This window comes from Pecten maximus, chromosome 19 (genome assembly GCF_902652985.1).
Source record: "Pecten maximus chromosome 19, xPecMax1.1, whole genome shotgun sequence".
Taxonomy (NCBI): domain Eukaryota; kingdom Metazoa; phylum Mollusca; class Bivalvia; order Pectinida; family Pectinidae; genus Pecten; species Pecten maximus.
The window spans coordinates 24,486,539-24,513,948 of NC_047033.1; the positions used below are offsets into that span (position 1 = coordinate 24,486,539).

General features: G+C 37.7%; 1 protein-coding gene across 1 annotated transcript in view; it reads left to right on the plus strand.

The window, feature by feature from the left end:
* LOC117317251 overlaps positions 1 to 27,410 on the plus strand; it is a 181,438-nt gene that overhangs the window by 39,667 nt on the left and 114,361 nt on the right.

Sequence of the window (27,410 nt, forward strand, 5' to 3'; positions counted from 1 at the left end):
TCATACTGTCATTGTAATGTCTCTCCTGTCTGTGACATCATACTGTCATTGTGATGTGTCTCCTGTCTGTGACATCATACTGTCATTGTGATGTGTCTCCTGTCTGTGACATCATACTGTCATTGTGATGTGTCTCCTGTCTGTGACATCATACTATCATGGTGATGTCTCTCCTGTCTGTGACATCATACTGTCATTGTGATGTCTCCTGTCTGTGACATCATACTGTCATTGTGATGTCTCTCCTGTCTGAGTCTGTGACATCATACTGTTATTGTGATGTCTCTCCTGTCTGTGACATCATACTGTTATTGTGATGTCTCTCCTGTCTGTGACATCATACTGTCATTGTGATGTCTCTCCTGTCTGAGACATCATACTGTCATTGTGATGTGTCTCCTGTCTGTGACATCATACTGTCATTGTGATGTGTCTCCTGTCTGTGACATCATACTGTCATTGTGATGTGTCTCCTGTCTGTGACATCATACTGTCATTGTGATGTCTCTCCTGTCTGTGACATCATGCTGTCATTGTGATGTGTCTCCTGTCTGTGACATCATACTGTCATTGTGATGTCTCTCCTGTCTGTGACATCATGCTGTCATTGTGATGTCTCTCCTGGCTGTGACATCATACTGTCATAGTGATGTCTCTCCTGACTGTGACATCATACTGTCATTGCGATGTGTCTCCTGTCTGTGACATCATACTGTCATTGTGATGTCTCTCCTGTCTGTGACATCATACTGTCATTGTGATGTCTCTCCTGTCTGTGACATCATACTGTCATTGTGATGTCTCTTCTGTCTGAGACATCATACTGTCATGGTGATGTCTCTCCTGTCTGTGACATCATGCTGTCATTGTGATGTCTTCTGTCTGTGACATCATACTGTCATTGTGATGTCTCTCCTGTCTGTGATATCATACTGTCATTGTGATGTGTCTCCTGTCTGTGACATCATACTGTCATTGTAATGTCTCTCCTGTCTGTGACATCATACTGTCATTGTGATGTGTCTCCTGTCTGTGACATCATACTGTCATTGTGATGTGTCTCCTGTCTGTGACATCATACTGTCATTGTGATGTGTCTCCTGTCTGTGACATCATACTGTCATGGTGATGTCTCTCCTGTCTGTGACATCATACTGTCATTGTGATGTCTCTCCTGTCTGTCACATCATACTGTCATTGTGATGTCTCTCCTGTCTGAGACATCATACTGTCATTGTGATGTGTCTCCTGTCTGTGACATCATACTGTCATTGTGATGTGTCTCCTGTCTGTGACATCATACTGTCATTGTGATGTCTCTCCTGTCTGTGACATCATACTGTCATTGTGATGTCTCCTGTCTGACATCATACTGTCATTGTGATGTGTCTCCTGTCTGTGACATCATACTGTCATTGTGATGTCTCTCCTGTCTGTGACATCATACTGTCATGGTGATGTCTCTACCTGTCTGTGACATCATACTGTCATTGTGATGTGTCTCCTGTCTGTGACATCATACTGTCATGGTGATGTGTCTCCTGTCTGTGACATCATACTGTCATGGTGATGTGTCTCCTGTCTGTGACATCATACTGTCATGGTGATGTGTCTCCTGTCTGTGACATCATACTGTCATGGTGATGCCTCTCCTGTCCACTATAAATTACATGATGTTGTTGTAGGGGGATACTGACTTGATTATTCACTTAAGTTACCTTACAAGCAATCAAATATTGACAGGTTGTATTCTATATTTAGTAAAAATATGATATATAAATAAACATTGATCAGATAAATTATTTAAAATTCATGACAAAAAACTTGCATCATTGTTGAACATGATACCTAGTGGATTTCATATTTAGTTGATTTGCATTGATAGCGACGTGATTGTTAATCTCTATCTAGTCCGAAGTTTATTAGTACAGATATTAAAATGGCAGGCTTTTGTACAGATCGTATACAGTTCTGCACATACTACTCTGTCTATAATGATAAACTTAAGATTTAGTCCTTTACTGTGCTACTTTTTTTTTTATTTACCAACAGTCTATGAACACGTTTCATGTTAAAACAAGTATACACCTGATATATATTCTCATTGATTCCTAAATATTCATTATCTAAAATATAATTTGTGTGCCTTTTAAAAAGTTATTAGGGTAATTATTTTAAGACCTGTAATTCTGTGGAAAAGAAGAGGTAAATTAGGTAAATTTTAATATGCTGAAGCAGTTAAATTAATAGAGTCAATTATAATAATATAATATAATAATGTTTGTTGATTATGTCAACAATGGTTGTTGTTTATAATAACTTGTATTTTTTAGTTGACCAATCAATTTGTGTATGGACCAGAGCCTCCATTTGTCAGCTGTCTATAGCTTGACAACATTATTTATATTGGTCTGTCCTGTCCTGTAACTCAATACAGTCGACCATTCTGACAGATAATGGTGAATCTTCTATCAATTTGCTGGTTATTTTAGCAGACATCATGTGATGACCTTCAGTGGGAAAAGATCAAATCTAGTTTCTTTTAAACATTCGGTTATCCTTGAGTGACCTTGAAGAATCTCTGAGAATGTCAGACAAGATGAGATTTCTCCATGCAGAAGAGGCGTGTCTTTGTCAAAATGATTGATACAATGATTACAATGCATTGTCATTGTGTGTTATTGTTATCATTATCTTTCTTTGTTGATTAAAAAAGTTGGACACTGTTCTTCTGTGTGCAAGAAACAGGGTAGAAAAAGTGCCCTTACCTTTTTTAATTACACTAGATACACTGAATATAAATTGTTTCCCTCACCATTTGTAATCAGGCAAGATACACTGTATTTTACACTAGATACACTGTTTATATCAGTGCCCTCACCATTTGTAATTACACTAGATACACCGTATATTACACTAGATACACTGTATATATTTGTGCCCTCACCATTTTTAATTACAATAGCTATAGATACACCGTATATTACACTAGATACACTGTATATATATCGGTGCCCTCACCATTTGTAATTACACTAGATACACTGTATATATCGGTGCCCTCACCATTTGTAATTACACTAGATACACTGTATATATCGGTGCCCTCACCATTTGTAATTACACACAAGATACACTGTATATATCGGTGCCCTCACCATTTGTAATTATACACTAGATACAGTGTATATATAGGTGCCCTCACCATTTATAATTACACACAAGATACACTATATATCGGTGCCCTCACCATTTGTAATTATACACTATAGATACACAATATATATCGGTGCCCTCACAGTTTGTAATTACACTAGATACACAATATATATCGGTGCCCTCACCATTTGTAATTACACACTAGATACACTTTATATATAGGTGCCCTCACCATTTGTAATTACACACAAGATACACTGTAGATATCGGTGCCCTCACCATTTGTAATTACAGTAGATACACTGTATATATCGGTGCCCTCACCATTTGTAATTACACACAAGATACACTGTATATATCGGTGCCCTCACCATTTGTAATTACACTAGATACACTATATATCAGTGCCCTCACCATTTTTAATTATACACTAGATACACTGTATATATAGGTGCCCTCACCATTTGTAATTATACACTAGATACACTGTATATATAGGTGCCCTCACCATTTGTAATTACACACTAGATACACTGTATATATCGGTGCCCTCACAGTTTGTAATTACACTAGATACACTGTATATATCGGTGCCCTCACCATTTGTAATTACACACAAGATACACTGTATATATCGGTGCCCTCACCATTTGTAATTATACACTAGATAGAGTGTATATATAGGTGCCCTCACCATTTGTAATTACACTAGATACGCTATATATCGGTGCCCTCACCATTTGTAATTATACACTAGATACACTGTATATATAGGTGCCCTCACCATTTGTAATTATACACTAGATACACTGTATATATCGGTGCCCTCACAGTTTGTAATTACACTAGATACACTGTATATATAGGTGCCCTCACCATTTGTAATTACACTAGATACGCTGTATATATCTGTGCCCTCACCATTTGTAATTACACACAAGATACACTGTATATATAGGTGCCCTCACCATTTGTAATTACACTAGATACACTGTATATATCGGTGCCCTCACCATTTGTAATTACACTAGATACACTGTATATTACACTAGATACACTGTATATATCGGTGCCCTCACAGTTTGTAATTACACTAGATACACTGTATATATTGGTGCCCTCACCATTTGTAATTACACTAGATACACTGTATATTACACTAGATACACTGTATATATCGGTGCCCTCACCATTTGTAATTACACAAGATACACTGTATATTACACTAGATTCACTGTATATATCGGTGCCCTCACCATTTGTAATTACACACAAGATACACTGTATATATAGGTGCCCTCACCATTTTTAATTACACTAGATACACTGTATATATCGGTGCCCTCACCATTTGAAATTACACTAGATACACTGTATATATCGGTGCCCTCACCATTTGTAATTACACTAGATACACTGTATATATCGGTGCCCTCACCATTTGTAATTACACTAGATACACAATATATATCGGTGCCCTCACCATTTGTAATTACACTAGATACACAATATATATTGGTGCCCTCACCATTTGTAATTACACTAGATACACTGTATATATCGGTGCCCTCACCATTTGTAATTACACTAGATACACTGTATATATTGGTGCCCTCACCATTTGTAATTACACTAGATACACTGTATGTTACACTTGATACACTGTATATTACACTAGATATATATCTATACACTGTAGAATATTGAACCACAAACAACATTGGTAGATCGGGACAGTCGTACAGAGTCTGTGATAGGTTTGGAAATAATGATATAATTTATGACCGTGAAGTTACATTGATCCCAGATCTGATATCAATGTTATTAAAACCGCAGCAGTTTACCTGGACCATGTACGTCCAATCGTGTAGACAAAATAGGTGGCGATTCTATCAGTTACGGTGATTTAAATGTTAACATCGTGATCTTATCCATTCATGTCAGGTGAAGCACATGATTGATAACGGTATATGCTCTTGAGAAGAGAGCATCGGCCATTGACCTTACGTATCTGTAACAGCTTGTTACATAATACTCCAAAATAGTACTGAAATATTGTATGAAAATCCACCTAAACTTGGTGTATATATGATGAGTGTTATAATTATACAGCATGTAGGACACACTGACAAGACAGATTTCTTACACCTCTGATAAATTTAGCATTCAGATCATCTCTGTAACTTTCTACAAGTACTAGCAGTTATTAAACTAATTTAATAAAACATACTCATATACAACTATAAAAGTTTCATTTTCCTGGAAACCTTTATAAGAGTCTGGTATATAAAGAAAACTCCAGATTTCTTTCTTTTTTCAGATCGATGAGTACAATATATTGTTTGTCTGAAGTATGAAAATTAGTGTTGAAATATCTAATGTAGAATACCATGGTAGCCATTGTTTCTTTAGAGTGTACCATACCCCCTTAAGTGTAATTGATTTTACTTGATTACATTTTAACTAGACCAAGTACATTTCACCATGCCAGGTGTGGTACCATGATAGGGTTTGGTAGACGTCTGAGTGGTGCTCATGTACATGTATATATACATAGATGTGACCTCATTTAGTGTTACATAACAAGATTTCATGATATCATGAACAAAAAAACATACACAACTTGGACAGATTTCAGATTAGAGTTGTAGTAAATTGCACATCATTATATCAAAACCACAGGTATTTTCGCAGGTACACATATTTTGAATATCAATGTTTTTATAAGATTTATACACTGTTTATTGTAAATGATTGACATATTTTTGCATCATTTGTTATAAAAGATTTTGTACAGGATTTGCCAGAATGCTTTAGATGTGGTCTTGTGTTCCAAACACAACATAAAACACAACGGTCTGTTTATTTCAGAAGCACAGTTGTTAGTGACAAAGAATATAGTTGTTTACGAACTCAGGTTATTGTAGGTCTAAGGTTTCGTTACATTTTTCTGGTCCGTGAACTTCAAAATAACCTATAGAGGGTATGTTATAGTTCTGGAATATATTATAACCTTTTGAAAAATACATGAAAGATTTAAATTTTCTTTTTTTTTTGATAATTAAATTAAAAGGTAATGAAAAGAAGTTTGTGGTCTGTCAATAAATATTAGTTTATTGAAGATCTGACGTTACACCAGATCCACAGCTGGGTAATGCTGATGATGGTGATCTCCACTGCCCTGTGCCCTGTATAGAGAGGTTTCTGATGTAATGTCCTGTATAGAGAGGTTTCTGATGTAGTGTCCTGTATAAAGAGGTTTCTGATGTAATGTCCTGTATAGAGAGGTTTCTGATATAGTGTCCTGTATAGGGAGGTTACTGATAAAGTGTCCTGTATACAGAGGTTTCTGAAGTAGTGTCCTGTATACAGATGTTTCTGATGAAGTGTCCTGTATACAGAGGTTTCTGATGTAGTGTCCTGTATAGGGAGGTTACTGATAAAGTGTCCTGTATACAGAGGTTTCTGATGTAGTGTCCTGTATACAGATGTTTCTGATGAAGTGTCCTGTATACAGAGGTTTCTGATGTAGTGTCCCGTATACAGATGTTTCTGATGTAGTGTCCTGTATACAGAGGTTTCTGATGTAGTGTCTCCTGTATACAGAGGTTTCTAATGTAGTATCCTGTATACAGAGGTTTCTGATGTAGTGTCCCATATACAGAGGTTTCTGATGTAGTGTCCCGTATACAGATGTTTCTGATGTAGTGTCCTGTATACAGAGGTTTCTGATGTAGTGTCTCCTGTATACAGAGGTTTCTAATGTAGTATCCTGTATACAGAGTTTTGTGATGTAGTGTCCTGTATACAGAGGTTTCTGATGAAGTGTCCTGTATACAGAGGTTTCTGATGTAGTGTCCCGTATACAGATGTTTCTGATGTAGTGTCCTGTATACAGAGGTTTCTGATGTAGTGTCTCCTGTATACAGAGGTTTCTAATGTAGTATCCTGTATACAGAGGTTTCTGATGTAGTGTCCCATATACAGAGGTTTCTGATGTAATGTCCTGTATATAGAGGTTTCTGTTGTAGTGTCCTGTATACAGAGGTTACTGATGTAGTGTCCTGTATACAGAGGTTTGTGATGTAGTGTCCTGTATACAGGTTTCTGTTGTAATGTCCTGTATAGAGAGGTTTCTGATGTAGTGTTCTGTAATCAGAGGTTTCTGAAGTTGAGTGTCCTGTATACAGAGGTTTCTGAAGTTGAGTGTCCTGTATAGAGAGGTTTCTGATGTAGTGTCCTGTATACAGAGGTTTCTGATGTAGTGTTCTGTATACAGAGGTTTGATGTAGTGTCCTGTATACAGAGGTTTGTGATGTAGTGTTCTGTAATCAGAGGTTTCTGAAGTTGAGTGTCCTGTATACAGAGGTTTCTGATGTAGTGTCCTGTATACAGAGGTTTCTGATGTAGTGTCCTGTATACAGAGGTTTCTGATGTAGTGTCCTGTATAGAGAGGTTTCTGATGTAGTGTCCTGTATACAGAGGTTCTGATATTGTAATTAACAGAACTATAAGCTGGAATAGACAGGTTGAGTGTCCTGTATACAGAGGTTTTTATCTGATATTGTAATTAACAGAACTATAAGCTGGAATAGACAGGTTGAGTGTCCTGTTTACGGAGGTTTTTATCTGATATTGTAATTAACAGAACTATAAGTTGGAATAGACAGGTTGAGCTCATTGTAATGTAGTTTACATTTTCCTCGAATATTAAAGTGTTTAAATGTGAAAAGTGTTTTTACGTACTTGGTGAGTATGAAAGTTGATTGGAACCAGCTAGCTATTAGTTCAAGATATGTTATTCACATGTTCTACAAACTTAATATCAAGGCAAAGTAGCTGTAAAATGTATTCCCAGGGTCTACGGAAATAAAATATTATTTTCATAATTAAACAGGCCTTGATAAACAGTTTCAAATATTACTTCATATTTTTTCTGATAAGGTTGGGCCATAAATGGTTATTAGTACTCGGAGAAGTCCACGTATCTCCGATGTGTAATCTGGTTTTCTTTGTAGGCCCAATAACATCTTGATGAAATTTAATGTCAGATGTCTTGCGGGAGCCACGATAATATCTGCATACACTTTCTATTAAAAATACATAATATCAATTATAATTCTTTGACTAACTGTGTTAGCCGTTACATATTTCGCTGGAACCTGGGGCCGTGAAGGGCTACAAATTTTGTTGTCAGATTTGAACACACGTGTACCATAAACTGTTATTATACCAGTGTGTGATGTAAATTAAATGTTATAGAGTACAATTAATGTATGTATATATACTTTTCCTTACTCTTAAACAATAATTTACATAGTAAATTCCTTGGATAAAACACAGGCAGATGTTTGGCAGATGAATTATTTTTAAAAGGTGGTTTGTGATTAAAAATTTTACATGTGATTGAAATAACGTAGTGGGATGAGACTTGTGCTCAGTTCCATATGTTTAGCTTTTTGTGTACGTACAATAAAATGATAATTTTTAGACATCAGTCAGAATACAGGTTGGATTATAAGACATTCTAACTACTGGTAGGAGTAACAACATTTTTTTGCGATATTGAAAAAATTTAGACTTTTCAATAGAATATATCCATTTTGTATTATTTCATTTACCAGGGTATGTGATATTTTCATGCTCACTTCAGTAAATGAAATTGGTGAACAAATAGAGATTTCTAAATCAACTTTAAATTTCTCCTAACTACATTGCTTTACATTTTGTTTTCAATAAATCTTAAAACAAAATCTAGTTATTGAAATATTCTTAATGATAGTCTATAATTTTACAGTTAGGGAAGAGATATTTTGACAAAACGAGCTTCTCCGAGTCGTGTTGAACCCCCCAAAATAACCTGAATCTATAGGAATGATTTGGTGTCAGTTTTTACTCCCCTTGTGGTGCCTCATCTTTCCTTAATGGAGGCTAGCGGGAGACCTGTCGTCCTTTCATTCTGAGCGCATGTATGAGATACATTGAGGAAGATGTTCTTTATAATTAATTCATAAGCATATTCTGGAATCCATGGTACTGTTTCATTAAGGTGGAGCAAGTCTGGTGATGGAACTCTCCTGTGTGGAGGATAGAAAACATATGTACTCACAGGGCTGCAGCCTTAAGTTCCTGGGTTGCGAGTACACTCCTTCATCACTCTGCTCTCCATGAACCTGACCAGCTTAATGCCAAACAAATAATTAGAATCTTGATATTGAGGATTTTTTAAATATACTAAAAAAAAAATAAAAATACAATAATTATAAATTTTAGATAAAAGTCATATTGTCTTTTAGATTTTCGGCGAACTGACAAAAGCTCATTTGCGAAGTTAACGAGAGTGATTTGTAAGCTAACGATTCACCGAAACACATAGATAGAGTCATCACATTGGCTTAGGGCAGATTCCTTAGAAACGCCTTTAGTGTTTTTTCCCCCTTATAACAGTGTTCCAATGACAGCCTGCTTGGTACATCAGAAAATTGTTCCTAGAGAACTGTTAACATGGGGCCTTATTTCTCATTTTGAAAGAAAACCACAAGGGTACTGGAATTAAGAAGGAATGTATAATATGATTTACTGGCAAATCTTCATTATTTTGTTGATGGAGTTTTGAATGGTATGCTCCAAATAATTAGGTCTTATCATACCTACGTGTAGTCAGTCAGTACGATCTGGTCAGTATAAAGTAGGTATATACCTTTATTAGAGAGATACTGGATGCAAGTTTTGCCGATTAGTGATATTTAAGTCTCAATAGTCCTCCTCCACAGGGCAATGACCAGTGTTGACCACGGTTCTGTGTTTATATCGATGACACTGACTTAATAAATCATTAATATCCTTATCAGGGATGTAATTCAGTGCACATGTTTCTGGAGAAATTCTTGTGAAGTTTGTGAATTGATGGTCAGTTTTGACAACTTGAAACATTAATTTGGGGTCCTGGTCAAATTCAGCCAGCTTGGATCCTTTCTATCTCTAATCTTATATTAATCATCCTTCCTGACAGCTGCAAAGTATGACTCAAAATGTCTGCCTAATTTTTATCAGGAATTTATCTATATTGATATATAAATATTGGGTATCAATTAAAGATTTGGCAAAAGCTTCATGAAGTGATTGACACTTCTGGCAAAAATGTGTGAATTAATTGATTCATATACTGATAGGTGCTTATTTCAAAACATGTTTGAAATGGACCTTGTTGTAGTCATGGTAACTGTTTTCATGTGTGTTGACCTTGAGGTTCTGCATCACTGTGGCCTTACCACAGAGATTAAATACTGTTTTAAATGGTAACAATTTATAAGCGGCATTCATATTATCATGAAATTGAAAAGTAACAAGCATTTAGGACCAAAATAAATTGTCCCAAAATTAGTGTATGATAAGGGAGATTTGTATGAGCAGGGGAGAGCACTCTGGTTGTTTGTATATGGGATATAACCTTAAATACATTGAAGATAATTATTGATAAATCTGTCTTGTGTATGGCTATAGTTTGGTTGTAAATGGACATCAGAGTGACCAGAAATGGTATGTGTGGCTATTTATCATATGCTGACCAGTCTCTGACCAGTCAATGACACTCCACTAAGCTCACCATGACCTGAAAGTGTTGTTTGATTTGACCAAAGTTTTATGAGACTGATATACATTTATATGACTATACATAGTGTACAAATATCACCAGAACTTCCAACGATACAACTGACTCGGACTGATAAATGAATACAGTGGTTTATCAAGATAGTTTATAATCACTGAATTAGTGGTCTCTCAGTCTCTGAAGACAATAGTTAGTGTTACTAATTAATGACTGGCCACATGTCTCTAGAATATTAAAATTATAAATAAAATTGAGCTTTTGTTCTCAAGGACTTGCCTAATTCTAAGTTTCTAACTAGGGGGAGATAATCTAGTATTAGAATTTAGGACAGCAAAAAAGCTTGCTGGCTGGTGGTCAGTCTAATTACAGACCACCATAGATGTTGACCAATTCCAGACTTATGGAAACTGACCAGTGCATGGTTACATTGACCAGTGGATGTTGGTTTATTGTACTGTTGACTTTGGCTGTAGCAGTGGCCATCAATTATAATAACTCTCTAGTGTAGTGGATACATGTTAGTAAACTGATCCCCCCCCCCCCACATGCCTTCTACTCCCTTTGGTTGGGTACCCCCCCCCCCCCCCCCCCCAGCACCTGCCCCCTCCCCCTCCCACTGATAATGTGCTGTATGATAGAAGTCTGCATTAGATAGGCCTGTATTTATTGTTTGTGCAGCTAACTTTCTTTAATGACCACAAGCTGTGTTATGTTTAGCCATACAAAGTGATACCAGCTAAATGTCTCCCCCTAGGGCCAGGGGCACTCACTAGGGGTAGATAACTCTGAGTCTTTATTGTAGCATTTATCTATTAATGTAGAAATAATTAGCAACTGATATGACTAGGACAAGAGGAATGTTTCTATAATACATTTTATGTGAATCAATCTGTTTCCATATATACTGGTACCTATATTTTTAAAATTTTACATGAAATATCTGGCTACATTTTGATTTTTAGTTATCATTTGCAAGGTTTGTTAACAGTTAAAATAAACATTTTTTTGTCTTTTAAAATATATATAAAATTAATTTATTGAATAATTTTGATGCTTTTCTCATTCAAATAATTAATAATTGAGAGAACTGTGAGTTTTGCAGGAAGTAGAACTTCGTATATTTAATAGAAAATTGAAAGGAAGGAGGTAATTTTTTGCACTCTTTGATGTTGGGGCTAGTAAGTTCCAAACCAGCTATGGGGACCTACTAAGTACAGTGTAGGGTCCCTGTGGGACTGTTCAGGAGGATTAGGGAGGTCGGGCAGAGGGTATTGAATTTCAAAATATTTGGTTTTACTGATAATTTGACTTCAGCTATTTTTATCTGTCATAACAATATCTCTGATAAGCTGTGAAGCTGACAAAGTTGATTATAAATATGTACTGTACTCTATGATGGGCAGCCCCTTCTAACTTAGGGGGATTACACAGATTTATACAGAGGGCCCGGGATAATAGGCATCTCTGTACCTGCTGCAGTCTTAGGGGGAGCGAGTTATGGTTCAGCAGTGAACTACAGAAGGAGGGAGGGACACCAAACTGCAGGGAAAACACACTGGATGAATAATCTCTCCTTCATTCTGTTTTGAGTGGGGAAACTTTCGTTTGAAATGCTGGGAGACAGTATATCATCATCGCAGCAGTAGCTGTTTATAAAATGGAGTGAATTTTTTACGACAGTTGGGACAATAGGAGTTGTGATGTATGTATACTTATGACCTGAAGGTGACGTCTGTGGTGGTCAGTAGGGACAGAAAACTGACATGTAACGTACATGTGTTTCGTGAGGGAACAGGTGTTTCGGATTGAAAACCTCCTGCAAATGTTCAGCACTGGTTAAAGAAAGGCATTTCGAAAATATCCATGGATTTCATTTTATATGTTACAACATAATTAAACTTTAACTTGCACTTTGAGAGTGGTTTCTAAGATATGAAGGGAGAACTCCATGTGTAGAAATTAAGTGTTGCTTTCAAGATAGCATCCTTGTCTCATGAAGTATCGTTTGCGGAGTTTTTTCAACATTTCTGATTCAACAAGATAAGTAGAATACATCTGTTTTCTATCCAAAAGTGTCACAATAATCTTTCATCACAAAAAAAAAATTTGAGTATGTTTTGGGATTTTTTTTTCTGAAATGTTATTTATAAACTTTCTTTCATGTAAGGTTTGTCATGAATGCTGAAAAAAAGTGTGATATCCCTTTTTAAAATGAAAAATAAACTTTTTATCAATAGAATCATTGGTAGTACACAAAGCGATTTTATAAATGTGTAAGAATACTTCATAAGTGACTCAGAGAAGTTTATATCTCGAATGTAGGTGTATATATATCAAGGGTATATCGTTCTGATCTCAAACAGGAATGACAGAGATGTTCTGTTAGGGATTTTGAGTCAGAAAATCTGATGTTTTGTAAGATAATCCAAGCACTTTATCTATACCAAAGAGATGAAATTCAAACAAAAAAACAGTTACGTAGGTTCTCTTTATAGAAATATAGAATCACCTTAGGAACACTGTTACATCCCTCTCCAGCAGCCAGAAACAAGAAGATGCAGATACATGCACGGTTGAATTTGATATCTTGAGCCAAGTTTATCACAGAAGAAATTCATTTGACTCTGTATATAAAAGATGTAACATGAGGTCGACAGACTGAAACTGGTGCCTGAATTCTCTCATGGAAGATGAAAGGAGGGATTGGTATTTTAGGAAAGTTTTTAAAAACATACTTTCACTTATGTACTGTTCAAGTACATACTGGCTCCTGTGAAAGTCAAATGTTCACTTGTTCAAGGATTTTAATTTTCAACATTATCTGTAGTTTTCAACCTGCAAGTGTTCATTGAATCCGTTGTGTTAGTATGGTGTTAATCAATGAGCGGATATCCATGTATTAAACATTTCATGGAATTTTAACTCCTCTGTGAAAAATACATTCTGGATCATAATCATGCATCGTCTACCAAAGTTTGGGAAGAAGAAGAAACCTACCCAATGTACAGCCAGTCGGGTAGCTGCTACCTCTGTTACCAAGGCAACGGCCTCGGGTACCAGTAGGCAGACCAAAGTGACCTTTGAACTGCTGGATTATGGGACATTTTCGTCCACAGATTCGAGCGATGCGGACTTTGAGGTATTGTCATACTTTGTATTTATGTTTCAGTCCACAGAACATTAGTCGTTTGTCTGCTGCAATAATGAATTAAGATGGTTTTGTTTGTTCAAATTGTTTGTAATTGCTCTGCATTTTTGCAATGCAGAAAAAAACTTGAAGCTGTACAGTTCAGTGAGATTATGTAATCTTCAAGTATAAGCCATTATGAAGTGTTGCTTTTGGACAGGTTGAAGGATTTTTGGAGTTTTTGCTAAGATAATGAAATATGGGAGAAAATTATGACACATCTCTGGATCAGGTAATGAAATAAGGGGAGATAACTCTGACACATCTCTAAATCAGATAATGACATCAGGGGAGATAATTATGACTCATCACTAGATTAAATGTTGAAATAAGGGGAGATAACTCTGGTAGATCTGCATACGAAAGTGAATAAAGGGAGATAATTATGACACATCTCTGGATCAGATAATGACATAATGGAGATAATTACGACACATCTCTGGATCAGATAATGGAATGAGGGGAGATAACTATGACACATATCTGTATCAGATAATGAAATGAAGGGAGGTAATTATGACACAACTCTGGATCAGATAATGAAATAAGGGGAGAATATTATGACACATCTCTGGATCAGATAATGAAATAAGGGGAGATAACTATGACACATCTCTGGATCAGGTAATGAAATAAGGGGAGATAACTGACATATCACTTGATCAGATAATGACTTAAGGGGAGATAATTATGACACAACTGTGGATTAGATAATGAAATAAAGGGAGATAATTGTAACACATCTCTGGATCAGATAATGACATAATGGAGATAATTATGACACATCTTGGATCAGATAATGGAATGAGGGGCGATAACTATGACACATATCTGTATCAGATAATGAAATAAGGGGAGGTAATTATGACACAGCTCTGGATCAGATAATGAAATAAGGGGAGATAATTATGACACATCTCTGGATCAGATAATGACATAAGGGAAGATAACTATGACACAACTCTGGGTCAGATAATGACATAAGGGAAGATAACTATGACATATCTCTGCATAAGATAATAAAATAAGGGGTGATAATTATGACACAACTCAGGATCAGATACTGAAATAAGGGAATCCAGGTAATTATGACAGCTTGTGACCAGGTGTTACTGGATATGATTATTATTGATGTATTAATCTAAGTTTTACTATCAGTTATGATCACAAATTACAGGAAAGTAATTTTTCAAACTTCTGTAGGATGAGAAGTAATATACCAGACATATACATGTATAAATATAGGTATAAAATCTCTGATGATAACTTTAAATAAAACAATTTTCATGTGAACATGGTTGATTGTGAAAATTTCACATGTTGTTCATATGGCCTTTATTGTTTCTTTGGAGAGGTGTTTAATTTGTATATATCTGGTGTGATCTTGTCGTACAAATCGTCACAGAAATGTTTACCATTAATTACTTTGTAACATGATACGAGGCCGACGAGACAACAGGTACAGGTATACCTGATTTGGTCTATAGCTCAGGTACACCTCTATAAAATGTGTGAAGCACATATTTTGTAATCGTACTTTGTAACCATTATTTCTGACCAACAAGGGTCACACATGCAGATTTAAATCGCGTCTATAGAATATTTGATACCACTGATATTACGGAATTACATAAAAAAAAATCTTGTAAGATTTTTTTTTTTGTATGACTGGATTGTTTTGTCCATAAACAATTCTGGTTTACTAAATGAAATATTCCTTGATTTGGAAAAGATTGGGTGTATGGTCCGATACTTGATACTTTTGACAGAGTAACTTTATAGTATATTTGGCCTACATTTCCAGGCCCGACCAAGACGTTTTGACAGATCACTTGAAGATTATTTCCTTGATCTCCTATGATGTATGGTCATTCGTTTTATGGTATGGAGGGAAAAGTTGTCATTTTAATTGTTTAGTACATATATTGCTTTGTTGTGACAGTTAGTTTCACCACTTGTCATTTAAGGCTTGTCATGGCCTGATTGGGTAAGTATTGCTATATTATAAAATCACTTTACTTTTGTATGTCCTTATTCAATACTGTCTGAATCAATTTGTCATGAATATCAAGTTAGCTAGTACACCTTATAATATAATGTCAATCATGTTTATGGATGTCAACCTGTTACGGAACCTGTGTAATCTGTAAACCTGTGTTATAATATGAACCAGTGTAATCTGTAAACCTGTGTTATAATATGAACCAGTGTAATCTGTAAACCTGTGTTATAATATGAACCTGTGTCATCTGTAAACCTGTTATAATCTGTAAACCTGTGTAATCTGTAAACCTGTTACAATCTGAACCTGTGTAATCTGTAAACCTGTTATAATCTGAACCTGTGTAATCTGTAAACCTGTTATAATCTGAACCTGTGTAATCTGTAAACCTGTTACAATCTGAACCTGTGTAATCTGTAAACCTGTTATAATCTGAACCTGTGTAATCTGTAAACCTGTGTAATCTGAACCTGTGTAATCTGAACCTGTGTAATCTGTAAACCTGTTATAATCTGAACCTGTGTAATCTGTAAACCTGTTATAATCTGAACCTGTGTAATCTGTAAACCTGTGTAATCTGTAAACCTTATAATCTGAACCTGTGTAATCTGTAAACCTGTGTAATCTGTAAACCTGTTATAATCTGAACCTGTGTAATCTGTAAACCTGTTATAATCTGAACCTGTGTAATCTGTAAACCTTATAATCTGAACCTGTGTAATCTGTAAACCTGTGTAATCTGTAAACCTGTTATAATCTGAACCTGTGTAATCTGTAAACCTTATAATCTGAACCTGTGTAATCTGTAAACCTGTGTAATCTGTAAACCTGTGTAATCTGTAAACCTGTGTAATCTGTAAACCTTTTTTTATAATCTAAACCTGTGTAATATGTAAACCTGTGTAATATGTAAACCTTATAATCTGAACCTGTGTAATCTGTAAACCTGTTATGATCTGAACCTGTGTAATCTGTAAACCTTATAATCTGAACCTGTGTAATCTGTAAACCTTTTTTTATAATCTAAACCTATGTAATCTGTAAACCTTTTTTTATAATCTAAACCTGTGTAATCTGTAAACCTTTTTTTATAATCTAAACCTGTGTAATCTGTAAACCTTTTTTTATAATCTAAACCTGTGTAATCTGTAAACCTAAAAGCTGAGAAAGAGGATGATTTGTGCAGTGGAGATTTGGTCCTCAGGAGAGACACTTAACCATAATTGCTATGGTTGACAATGGATGGGCCCCTGATGTTGTTCAGTGAGGTTATTAAGGTCAAAATAGCATTAAAACTAAATGATATGAGAAAAAATTTGGAGGAATTCCTACTTTTTTTAAGTGTCATGAGACAAAGTCTCTAGTGACATATTGTGATTTTTTTTTCTCTGTTGGTTTTGTTGTATGTTCAACTTCTTCTCAACAATCAAGAAGACCAGGGTCATAATATTGGGACAGTGGCATACGTGGTAATTAAACTTGAATGACCTTGACCTACCTTCAAGGTCACAGTGGTCAAATGTGATAAATTATTAAAATTATTATGCCAAAAAAAATCAATAATCAGCATGCATTTGTAACTGTCAGGACCCATGGGCCTCTTTCTTATTTACACAAATGATGAAGGACGGCAATATTACAAGGCTACAGCAACTAATCATCTAGTCAGAAATACCTGCAGCTTATACCACTATACCACCTCCATGTTCTAAACAGAACGTTTCAGTGGCTCATTGATGGTCATAGTGACACGTCAGATGATATGAAATATGAATACCTTTATCACTAAAAGTACACGGATGCAGATTGTACACATATTACATTAATATTCAATGCAGTACACTTATGACAGGAAACTTGAATCCTTTCTTGATTCAGCTGGTAATTGGCTTGGGAGAAAAAGATGGAGATGGTTCACCATTTGGCTTTTCTCACTCTCACCAAAAAAAAACCCTTGTATTGTAACGATGCGTTCTCTATGTCTAGATAAAAAATCTTATCAATATTGGGCCAGGAGGTTTGGTGTTTGAAAAACCTTATCAATATTGGGTTAGGAAGTTTGGTGTTTGACCTGTATGTAGGTCAAAATATTGGTTTGGAGACGAAGTGTCACCTTTATCATACAAATAAAACCATAGATGTTTGACATGTAGCCGATGAAGATAAAGTCGAGGTGACATATATGTTTCAGAAAAGTGTTAATGGTGTTTACACATTATCTTGTTTTCATCTTTTCCCAGGACTTATATTTAGTATTTTTATTTGTGCTCTATTTGTAAGCCTGATTGTTGACGTCTCCACGCCTGACTGAACACCCTATATACCTGTTTGTTATCGTAACACCTGTAATTTCAGCAACCAGCTTCAATTTCCCATCATATCGAGAACAATATAACATAGGTTCGTTCTAAATTGTATTTTTGACGTCAGATTTTGTGATGAAAAAAATCAGCCATAAAAGTAAAGGTTGAGTAGACGGAGATAAATTAAAATACAATTTGTGTCATCTAGACTTACTCATCATTTGACCCTGTATACAGAAATGCTTGAGGTAGATATTACTCTCATTGGTTCTGACTAAGAGGTGGTTTATTACTGAGAATAGCCTTCATAGTCAAAATGATATATTAGGTTTTCCAAGCATTTTTGTTTTACAAATAACCAAATAAAATTATAAGTTACAAAAAAAAAAAAAATAGACTTACAACAGGCCAAGACCAACACTTCTAGTAAAATCCCACTATAGGAATCTGTTTTTCAAGATGGCAGTTTTATTCTGTTCTGGGTACACCTTAATTTGTTTTAGTCATCAAAAATCATTTGAAGATAAACTTTAGCGAACTCAGACTTGATGTAATTCGCCCAGGCATGATGTAATTCGCCCAGGCATGATTGAAGGTAGAGTTAGAAGAGCAAAATTATAGCAAAGTTTCTCATTTTAGGGCCTCGCCCTTCTGTCCCTAGGGATTAAACTTTGTCCAAGTCTGCATGATCAAAGGGCAGACACACAGTGGTATTATATATAAGGCAGTTTACAGAGTCCCCAGATGGGTAAATCAGTCAAACTTTCTATTTAAAAGATTTGCAGACAAATGAAAGGAAATCTATGATTTTACTTTTTATAATTCTATTTTTACTGCAATTTACAAAAAAAAATCAAAAAAAAAATCTGATTTGATTTCAAGGCATATCTTGGATGATTTTTTGACGTAATATAACACAGCATGTGAATAACAATACTTTGATGAGAGACCCCTATATCTGATGATTCTGACCTTTAGCTACATAATGGGCATAGACCACTGATGATAGAGTTATCTCCCTTCCTACTGACCTTGTGAAGGGCCAATTAGTATCTTCCAATGTATACACATGGGGAGCTGACACTGCTGTAGTTTTTGACCCTGTGAGGCCCCAGAGGCTTTTTCAGGCCACTTTGAAGAGATAATCACTTTCCCCACAGGTGGCCATACGCCCCACAAACTTTCTGTGATGGGATATAAAGTGTATAGGCTTACAGACTTCTCAGATTTCATATTTTCTGGAAAACAAGATTGATACAGATTTGTACATGTATAGGGATAATTGAAATTTGTTTTTTCTGATTACAATACCAGCAAGAAATATTTTTGTCTAATTAGGTACAATGTTTATAACACATTGGTCTCTATCAGGCCTGTTCTGTTATGTACGTTATACAGGCCACGACACACATGTATAAACACTATTGTGAGGTTATATAATGATTGTTAAGTGGTGAAAAACTTCATAAAAATTGAAATGGAAGTTGGACAACCTTATGGGGAAATTAGATTTGAGATAAATTTTTTGTTCCTTTTCTCATAAATAAGATTTATGTTATAAATAGAACAAGTTAGTGTCAATGCAATATGGAATTTAAATAATTCAATGTTACTCCCATAATGTATCAAATTATAGAATTTATTTAATATTTTGTTGACAAACATGTAAGGTGCCTGTTCGGGTCAATGTTTAGGGTCAATAATTATCGATTAAATAAAAAGTTACAGAGATTTAAAAACCTGAGGTAAATAGTTGTTGTTGATTAAAACTTGATATTATAAATGTCAAGGTTTCTGGTGCTTATAAGAAAATAGAAGAAAAAAAAAGAAGAATTTCTTAATATCAAACATGACCATCCCTCCATCAGGTGTTAAGTCAGAAGTCAGAGATCTATAAGTTTAAAGTCAGCTGATTGGATTTATTTACAGGTCAGATAATGAAGTCAAAATTAACTTTTGATGTATTATAGAAGAGATATTCACAGATAAAATCCGGATGAGGCGATATCACATATAGACACTCCATGTAAACCATGTGACCTATATATACTGATGTGACCTATATGTACTGATGTGACCTATATGTACTGATGTCATGGCCGCTACGCTGATTTCAGCTTGTCTAAAGACAATGAAGTGATGGACCATAATCAAAATTGTCAGAATGTGCTTTTCTGTGAATCAGCCTGGGTACAGCCTTAACTTATAAACTTACGTATGCAGTCATAGTTGTGATGCATCATTCCAGACATTACAGTTTAGGGTGTTAACTTTTCTACTTTATTCTGTGTATTAATGTAATTTACACTAGATTTTAAAGCTCTGATTCACAGTTACCTAAAATCTCTATGATGTAGTTTTTGTATGAGTAATGCCCCTTGGATTGTGTTTTGCCAAAACTGGCATTATGAATGTTGAACAGTAATTATCACCAGGCTTACCAAACTTTCGAGAGAATATTAAAATATTTCAAATCTAGGACCTATAGTTTATAAACACATATTAGATATAGCAGTAAAATAAAGAAGTCTTTCTCAGCAAATGGTCACAGATTTCCTGCTGTGTGACCTCAGTAGATCAAAGGTCATGTTTTATATGTCTTTTAAATAATCTTTAGGATTATAATTCTAATCTTTGAGATCGTTCTGGAATTTTTATACACCAACATTTTCCAGGTACGACCTTTAAAGTTTGCTTGAAGAATTTCGAAAAAATTCTCATCAGCTGTGAGCTTATATTGGTCACATATATCACACAGGTAAATTATATCTTTTGAAATTTTAATCCAATGTCAATTGAATTTTTCATGTCCCAATTTTCTAAATGTGTATTTTTTTTACATTTTATTGCTTTGACCTGTTAAATTTTTTTTCTTCTATGTCCACACTTTTGGTCCCTAGAGTGAGATAATTTCGAACCAGCTGTTTGATGAATTAAGTTTAATTATTTTACTGGTAATTTCTTTTATGACTAATTTATAAATCCATACAAAGATGATGTACCCCTGTGTGTTGTGTAACAACATTCCAGCCCCAGTGTGATCACCTTAAATACCAAAAAGTCTGGTCAGCTTAACGATACAGTTTTGTTTATGTTTGAACCTTAAAAATTCCACATAAAACCACTTCTTGTATCAATATACAATATAATACATGTAGATTCAATTAACTGTGAAATTAAAAAGTGATCATAACAAAAATTATTTATTTGTGCCTTTATGGTCAGAAAAAACGTATTAACTTGGCTAAGAAGATGACAGGACGATCTGACAGTTAGGACTACATGTTAATAGTTTCAAGGATACAGATATCAGATTAGATTATTGCAGATTTGAAATTTATCTCAAACTGAAAATTTTAAAGATTAATGTTGATTTAACACAGATTGTCTATAATTACTAAGAAATAAAGCTAAAAATGTCGAAAGGCATCAGTTGAAAGCGAGGGCAGCCTGTGATAAAAAGGACTACAATGATTTTGTATTAGATAAAAAGGTACATCAATTTCTATATCAGATAAAAATTACAACATCAATTTCTGTGTTAGATGTATAAAAATATTCTCTGATATTTCTTCATTATGAAATGAGTTTTTATGAGCCAGTTGTGGAATTCCATCTAAATAACTGGAGCAAGTCGATTACAACTCCACAGGTCTAAACTGTGTGTTCTATCAGAAATCGGAGACTATCGTACACAGACCCTCGCTCTAATGCAGTAAAATTTTATATAGTCTTAGTAATGTGAAAGTTTGTGATTTTTGTGAACAGAGCCTGGAGTGTCGGATAAGATAACTACTGTTTGTCATTTAAGAGATTATTATTGCCCATCTTCGTGTCATGTTTTCTTAGAGACGTTGGAGCTACCACATACGTACATATTGTTGTATCACAATTAGATTGGAGAATAAACGTTTGATTATAAACAGTTCGAGGTTGTGTCGGATGATAAGGACAGCTATCCGTGACAATCATGACTAAGTGGCCTGTCTAAACCATGATCGGTTTTTATAAACAGTTGTTTATTTTAAAGAGTCATTTATAATCCTGTTTAAGCTGAACAAGTTTTCGGTCACTGCAGGAATACTTGGATATCTTTGTGGGATCCAGAGGCATGCTTAGCATAAGTCTGTAAGATTTGTCTCCCTTGAACAGTAATTGGTACAAGATGTCTATGTATTTTGTGTTTTAGTTTCTCTGTGTTCTTGTTGGTTTCATTCACAAATTTTGTCAGTGGACATTTAACTATTTTATTCAAGGTGAAAAGTTCAATATTTCAAATAAATTTTATTGGAGAAAGCTTTTAGAAAGAATTCAGAAATTCCATTAAAAATGTGGAAGTCAGACTGCACGGTCTGCAGTGAAACTGTCTATGACAGAAAAAATTTCTTGACTGCATGGTCTTTGTAACTGACTACGACAGAAAAGGGTCCCATTCCTGTTTTCCTCCTGTATCTAAGGAACCAAACATTGATTACTTCACTTGCAATATAAATCCTCAAATTTTTCTGAACAATTACGGAAACATTTGTTGGGTTTTATATTATTATTATACTGATAATAAAATAACTCTACACCTCTTTACAATATTTTAGTAAAATCTTCATGTTGTTTAGTTCCTCTAAAACATAATGGAAATGGATTGACAGGTTAGTTAATGGACAAAAATACCAAACGGGTCCTGGCCACTCAGCCTCTGTACCAGAACAGTGGAGCCTGTATCCTGTTTGTAGATAGTATTGTTTGTCACTATATATATGTAAGATATTGTTCTTTTATTGACATTCAGACAATATCCTACAGGTACTTTCCTCCTCCAGCTCACTACCCCCTCCTCAATACCCTCACCCTCATTCCATCGGTATCCTCCCTATCCCAATTTCCCAGTCCCTTCAAAACTGTCCACTTAATGCAGCTGTTTGAAACTTGCTTTTCCTTCCCTCTGTAGTACCTGGTCATTGTACCCACACTATCCCTGTCAGAACCCTCCCTGTCACCTCTTCAGTTCCCTCCCCTTTGTACCTGGTCATTGTACCCACACTGTCCCTGTCAGAACCCTCCCTGTCACCTCTTCAGTTCCCTCCCCTCTGTACCTGGTCATTGTACCCACACTATCCCTGTCAGAACCCTCCCTGTCACCTCTTCAGTTCCCTCCCCCCCTGTACCCGGTCATTGTACCCACACTGTCCCTGTCAGAACCCTCCCTGTCACCTCTTCAGTTCCCTCCCCTCTGTACCCGGTCATTGTACCCACACTATCCCTGTCAGAACCCTCCCTGTCACCTCTTCAGTTCCCTCCCCCCTGTACCCGGTCATTGTACCCACACTATCCCTGTCAGAACCCTCCCTGTCACCTCTTCAGTTCCCTCCCCTCTGGTCATTGTACCCACACTATCCCTGTCAGAACCCTCCCTGTCACCTCTTCAGTTCCCTCCCCCCCTGTACCCGGTCATTGTACCCACACTGTCCCTGTCAGAACCCTCCCTGTCACCTCTTCAGTTCCCTCCCCCCCTGTACCCGGTCATTGTACCCACACTATCCCTGTCAGAACCCTCCCTGTCACCTCTTCAGTTCCCTCCCCTCTGTACCCGGTCATTGTACCCACACTGTCCCTGTCAGAACCCTCCCTGTCACCTCTTCAGTTCCCTCCCCTCTGGTCATTGTACCCACACTATCCCTGTCAGAACCCTCCCTGTCACCTCTTCAGTTCCCTCCCCCCTGTACCCGGTCATTGTACCCACACTGTCCCTGTCAGAACCCTCCCTGTCACATCTTCAGTTCCCTCCCCTCTGTACCTGGTCATTGTATCCACACTGTCCCTGTCAGAACCCTCCCTGTCACCTCTTCAGTATTGTACCCACACTATCCCTGTCAGAACCCTCCCTGTCACCTCTTCAGTTCCCTCCCCTCTGGTCATTGTACCCACACTATCCCTGTCAGAACCCTCCCTGTCACCTCTTCAGTTCCCTCCCCCCCTGTACCCGGTCATTGTACCCACACTGTCCCTGTCAGAACCCTCCCTGTCACCTCTTCAGTTCCCTCCCCCCCTGTACCCGGTCATTGTACCCACACTATCCCTGTCAGAACCCTCCCTGTCACCTCTTCAGTTCCCTCCCCTCTGGTCATTGTACCCACACTGTCCCTGTCAGAACCCTCCCTGTCACCTCTTCAGTTCCCTCCCCCCTGTACCCGGTCATTGTACCCACACTGTCCCTGTCAGAACCCTCCCTGTCACATCTTCAGTTCCCTCCCCTCTGTACCTGGTCATTGTATCCACACTGTCCCTGTCAGAACCCTCCCTGTCACCTCTTCAGTATTGTACCCACACTGTCCCTGTCAGAACCCTCCCTGTCACCTCTTCAGTTCCCTCCCCCCTGTACCCGGTCATTGTACCCACACTATCCCTGTCAGAACCCTCCCTGTCACCTCTTCAGTTCCCTCCCCCCTGTACCCGGTCATTGTACCCACACTGTCCCTGTCAGAACCCTCCCTGTCACCTCTTCAGTTCCCTCCCCCCCTGTACCCGGTCATTGTACCCACACTATCCCTGTCAGAACCCTCCCTGTCACCTCTTCAGTTCCCTCCCCTCTGTACCCGGTCATTGTACCCACACTGTCCCTGTCAGAACCCTCCCTGTCACCTCTTCAGTTCCCTCCCCCCTGTACCCGGTCATTGTACCCACACTGTCCCTGTCAGAACCCTCCCTGTCACCTCTTCAGTTCCCTCCCCTCTGTACCTGGTCATTGTACCCACACTATCCCTGTCAGAACCCTCCCTGTCACCTCTTCAGTTCCCTCCCCTTTGTACCTGGTCATTGTACCCACACTGTCCCTTGTCAGAACCCTCCCTGTCACCTCTTCAGTTCCCTCCCCTTTGTACCTGGTCATTGTACCCACACTGTCCCTGTCAGAACCCTCCCTGTCACCTCTTCAGTTCCCTCCCCCCTGTACCCGGTCATTGTACCCACACTGTCCCTGTCAGAACCCTCCCTGTCACCTCTTCAGTTCCCTCCCCTCTGTACCTGGTCATTGTACCCACACTATCCCTGTCAGAACCCTCCCTGTCACCTCTTCAGTTCCCTCCCCTCTGTACCCGGTCATTGTACCCACACTATCCCTGTCAGAACCCTCCCTGTCACATCTTCAGTTCCCTCCCCCCTGTACCCGGTCATTGTACCCACACTGTCCCTGTCAGAACCCTCCCTGTCACCTCTTCATTTCCCTCCCCTCTGTACCTGGTCATTGTACCCACACTATCCCTGTCAGAACCCTCCCTGTCACCTCTTCAGTTCCCTCCCCTCTATACCCGGTCATTGTACCCACACTATCCCTGTCAGAACCCTCCCTGTCACCTCTTCAGTTCCCTCCCCCCTGTACCCGGTCATTGTACCCACACTATCCCTGTCAGAACCCTCCCTGTCACCTCTTCAGTTCCCTCCCCTTTGTACCTGGTCATTGTATCCACACTGTCCCTGTCAGAACCCTCCCTGTCACCTCTTCAGTTCCCTCCCCTTTGTACCCGGTCATTGTACCCACACTATCCCTGTCAGAACCCTCCCTGTCACCTCTTCAGTTCCCTCCCCTTTGTACCTGGTCATTGTACCCACACTGTCCCTGTCAGAACCCTCCCTGTCACCTCTTCAGTTCCCTCCCCTCTGTACCTGGTCATTGTACCCACACTATCCCTGTCAGAACCCTCCCTGTCACCTCTTCAGTTCCCTCCCCCCTGTACCCGGTCATTGTACCCACACTATCCCTGTCAGAACCCTCCCTGTCACCTCTTCATTTCCCTCCCCTCTGTACCTGGTCATTGTACCCACACTATCCCTGTCAGAACCCTCCCTGTCACCTCTTCAGTTCCCTCCCCTTTGTACCTGGTCATTGTACCCACACTGTCCCTTGTCAGAACCCTCCCTGTCACCTCTTCAGTTCCCTCCCCCTCTGTACCCTGGTCATTGTACCCACACTATCCCTGTCAGAATCCCTCCCTGTCACCTCTTCAGTTCCCTCCCCTCTGTACCCTGGTCATTGTACCCACACTATCCCTGTCAGAACCCTCCCTGTCACCTCTTCAGTTCCCTCCCCTCTATTTTACCTGGTCTTTGTACCAACACTGTCCCTGTCAGAACCCTCCCTGGTACCTCCTCAGCCCCCTCTCCCGAGCTTCTATCCTGCCACCCACCCACACACACAGGAGAGATAATGTCCGGTAGGATGATGGATTGATTTGGCCCATGGTGCTAGGAATTCTTGTATTATCTGAAAAATGCAAAAAATATATCTGCCACAGGAGATTGTAAAGACTGACCGTGTGTGCGGGGAAAAGTTGTTTGATGTGAACATGATAATTGAGCATGTAAAGTCACTGAGGATCATGTCTGTCTGTAATAAACATTCTTATTCTTACCTCAGAAAGCAACCTGTCTTAAAAAAGTTTGGTAAAAATTGTATTGTGGAACATCTTTCTAAATGACATGTATTTTCCAGACAAATCTACTCTCATCAAATTTCCTTGGTTTTAAGTTATGGTTGTTACTCAGAGACCAAATGTGTTGATAGAGTTAAAATGATCTTCAGAGGTGATTGTGTTTGAAAGCTGAGGATATTTAGGCAAATGATTTAAGAACACATGAATGTTTTGGACAGGACATACCTTATTTGACCTATAAAATAATGTACCTCCACCTTTTTCAGAAAATCTGCCAATATAATCATCAATCTTTTAAGTGAGATAAGGTGTGTATTTAAAGGTATGTAAATGTAAAATATGAACATGGGGGGGAAGGGGGGGGGGGGGGGGGGGGGGCATATAGTATTACCCATGTCCGTCCTGTCCTTTCTTTCGCATCCCCTCCTCTTGCAATGCTCACCAAATTGTGTTCAGGGATGTTAAGTAGCAGCAGGGGGATTTATGTTTTACAGACATTTACAAACATGGTTTTATTAAAATTGCCCCTTTTGAGTTTGTGTTAGTGCACAGCACCCTGATTAGGTGGTATACGGTTTGTGTTAGTGCACAGCACTCTGATTAGGTGGTATACGGTTTGTGTTAGTGCACAGCACTCTGATTAGGTGGTATACGGTTTGTGTTAGTGCACAGCACTCTGATTAGGTGGTATACGGTTTGTGTTAGTGCACAGCACCCTGATTAG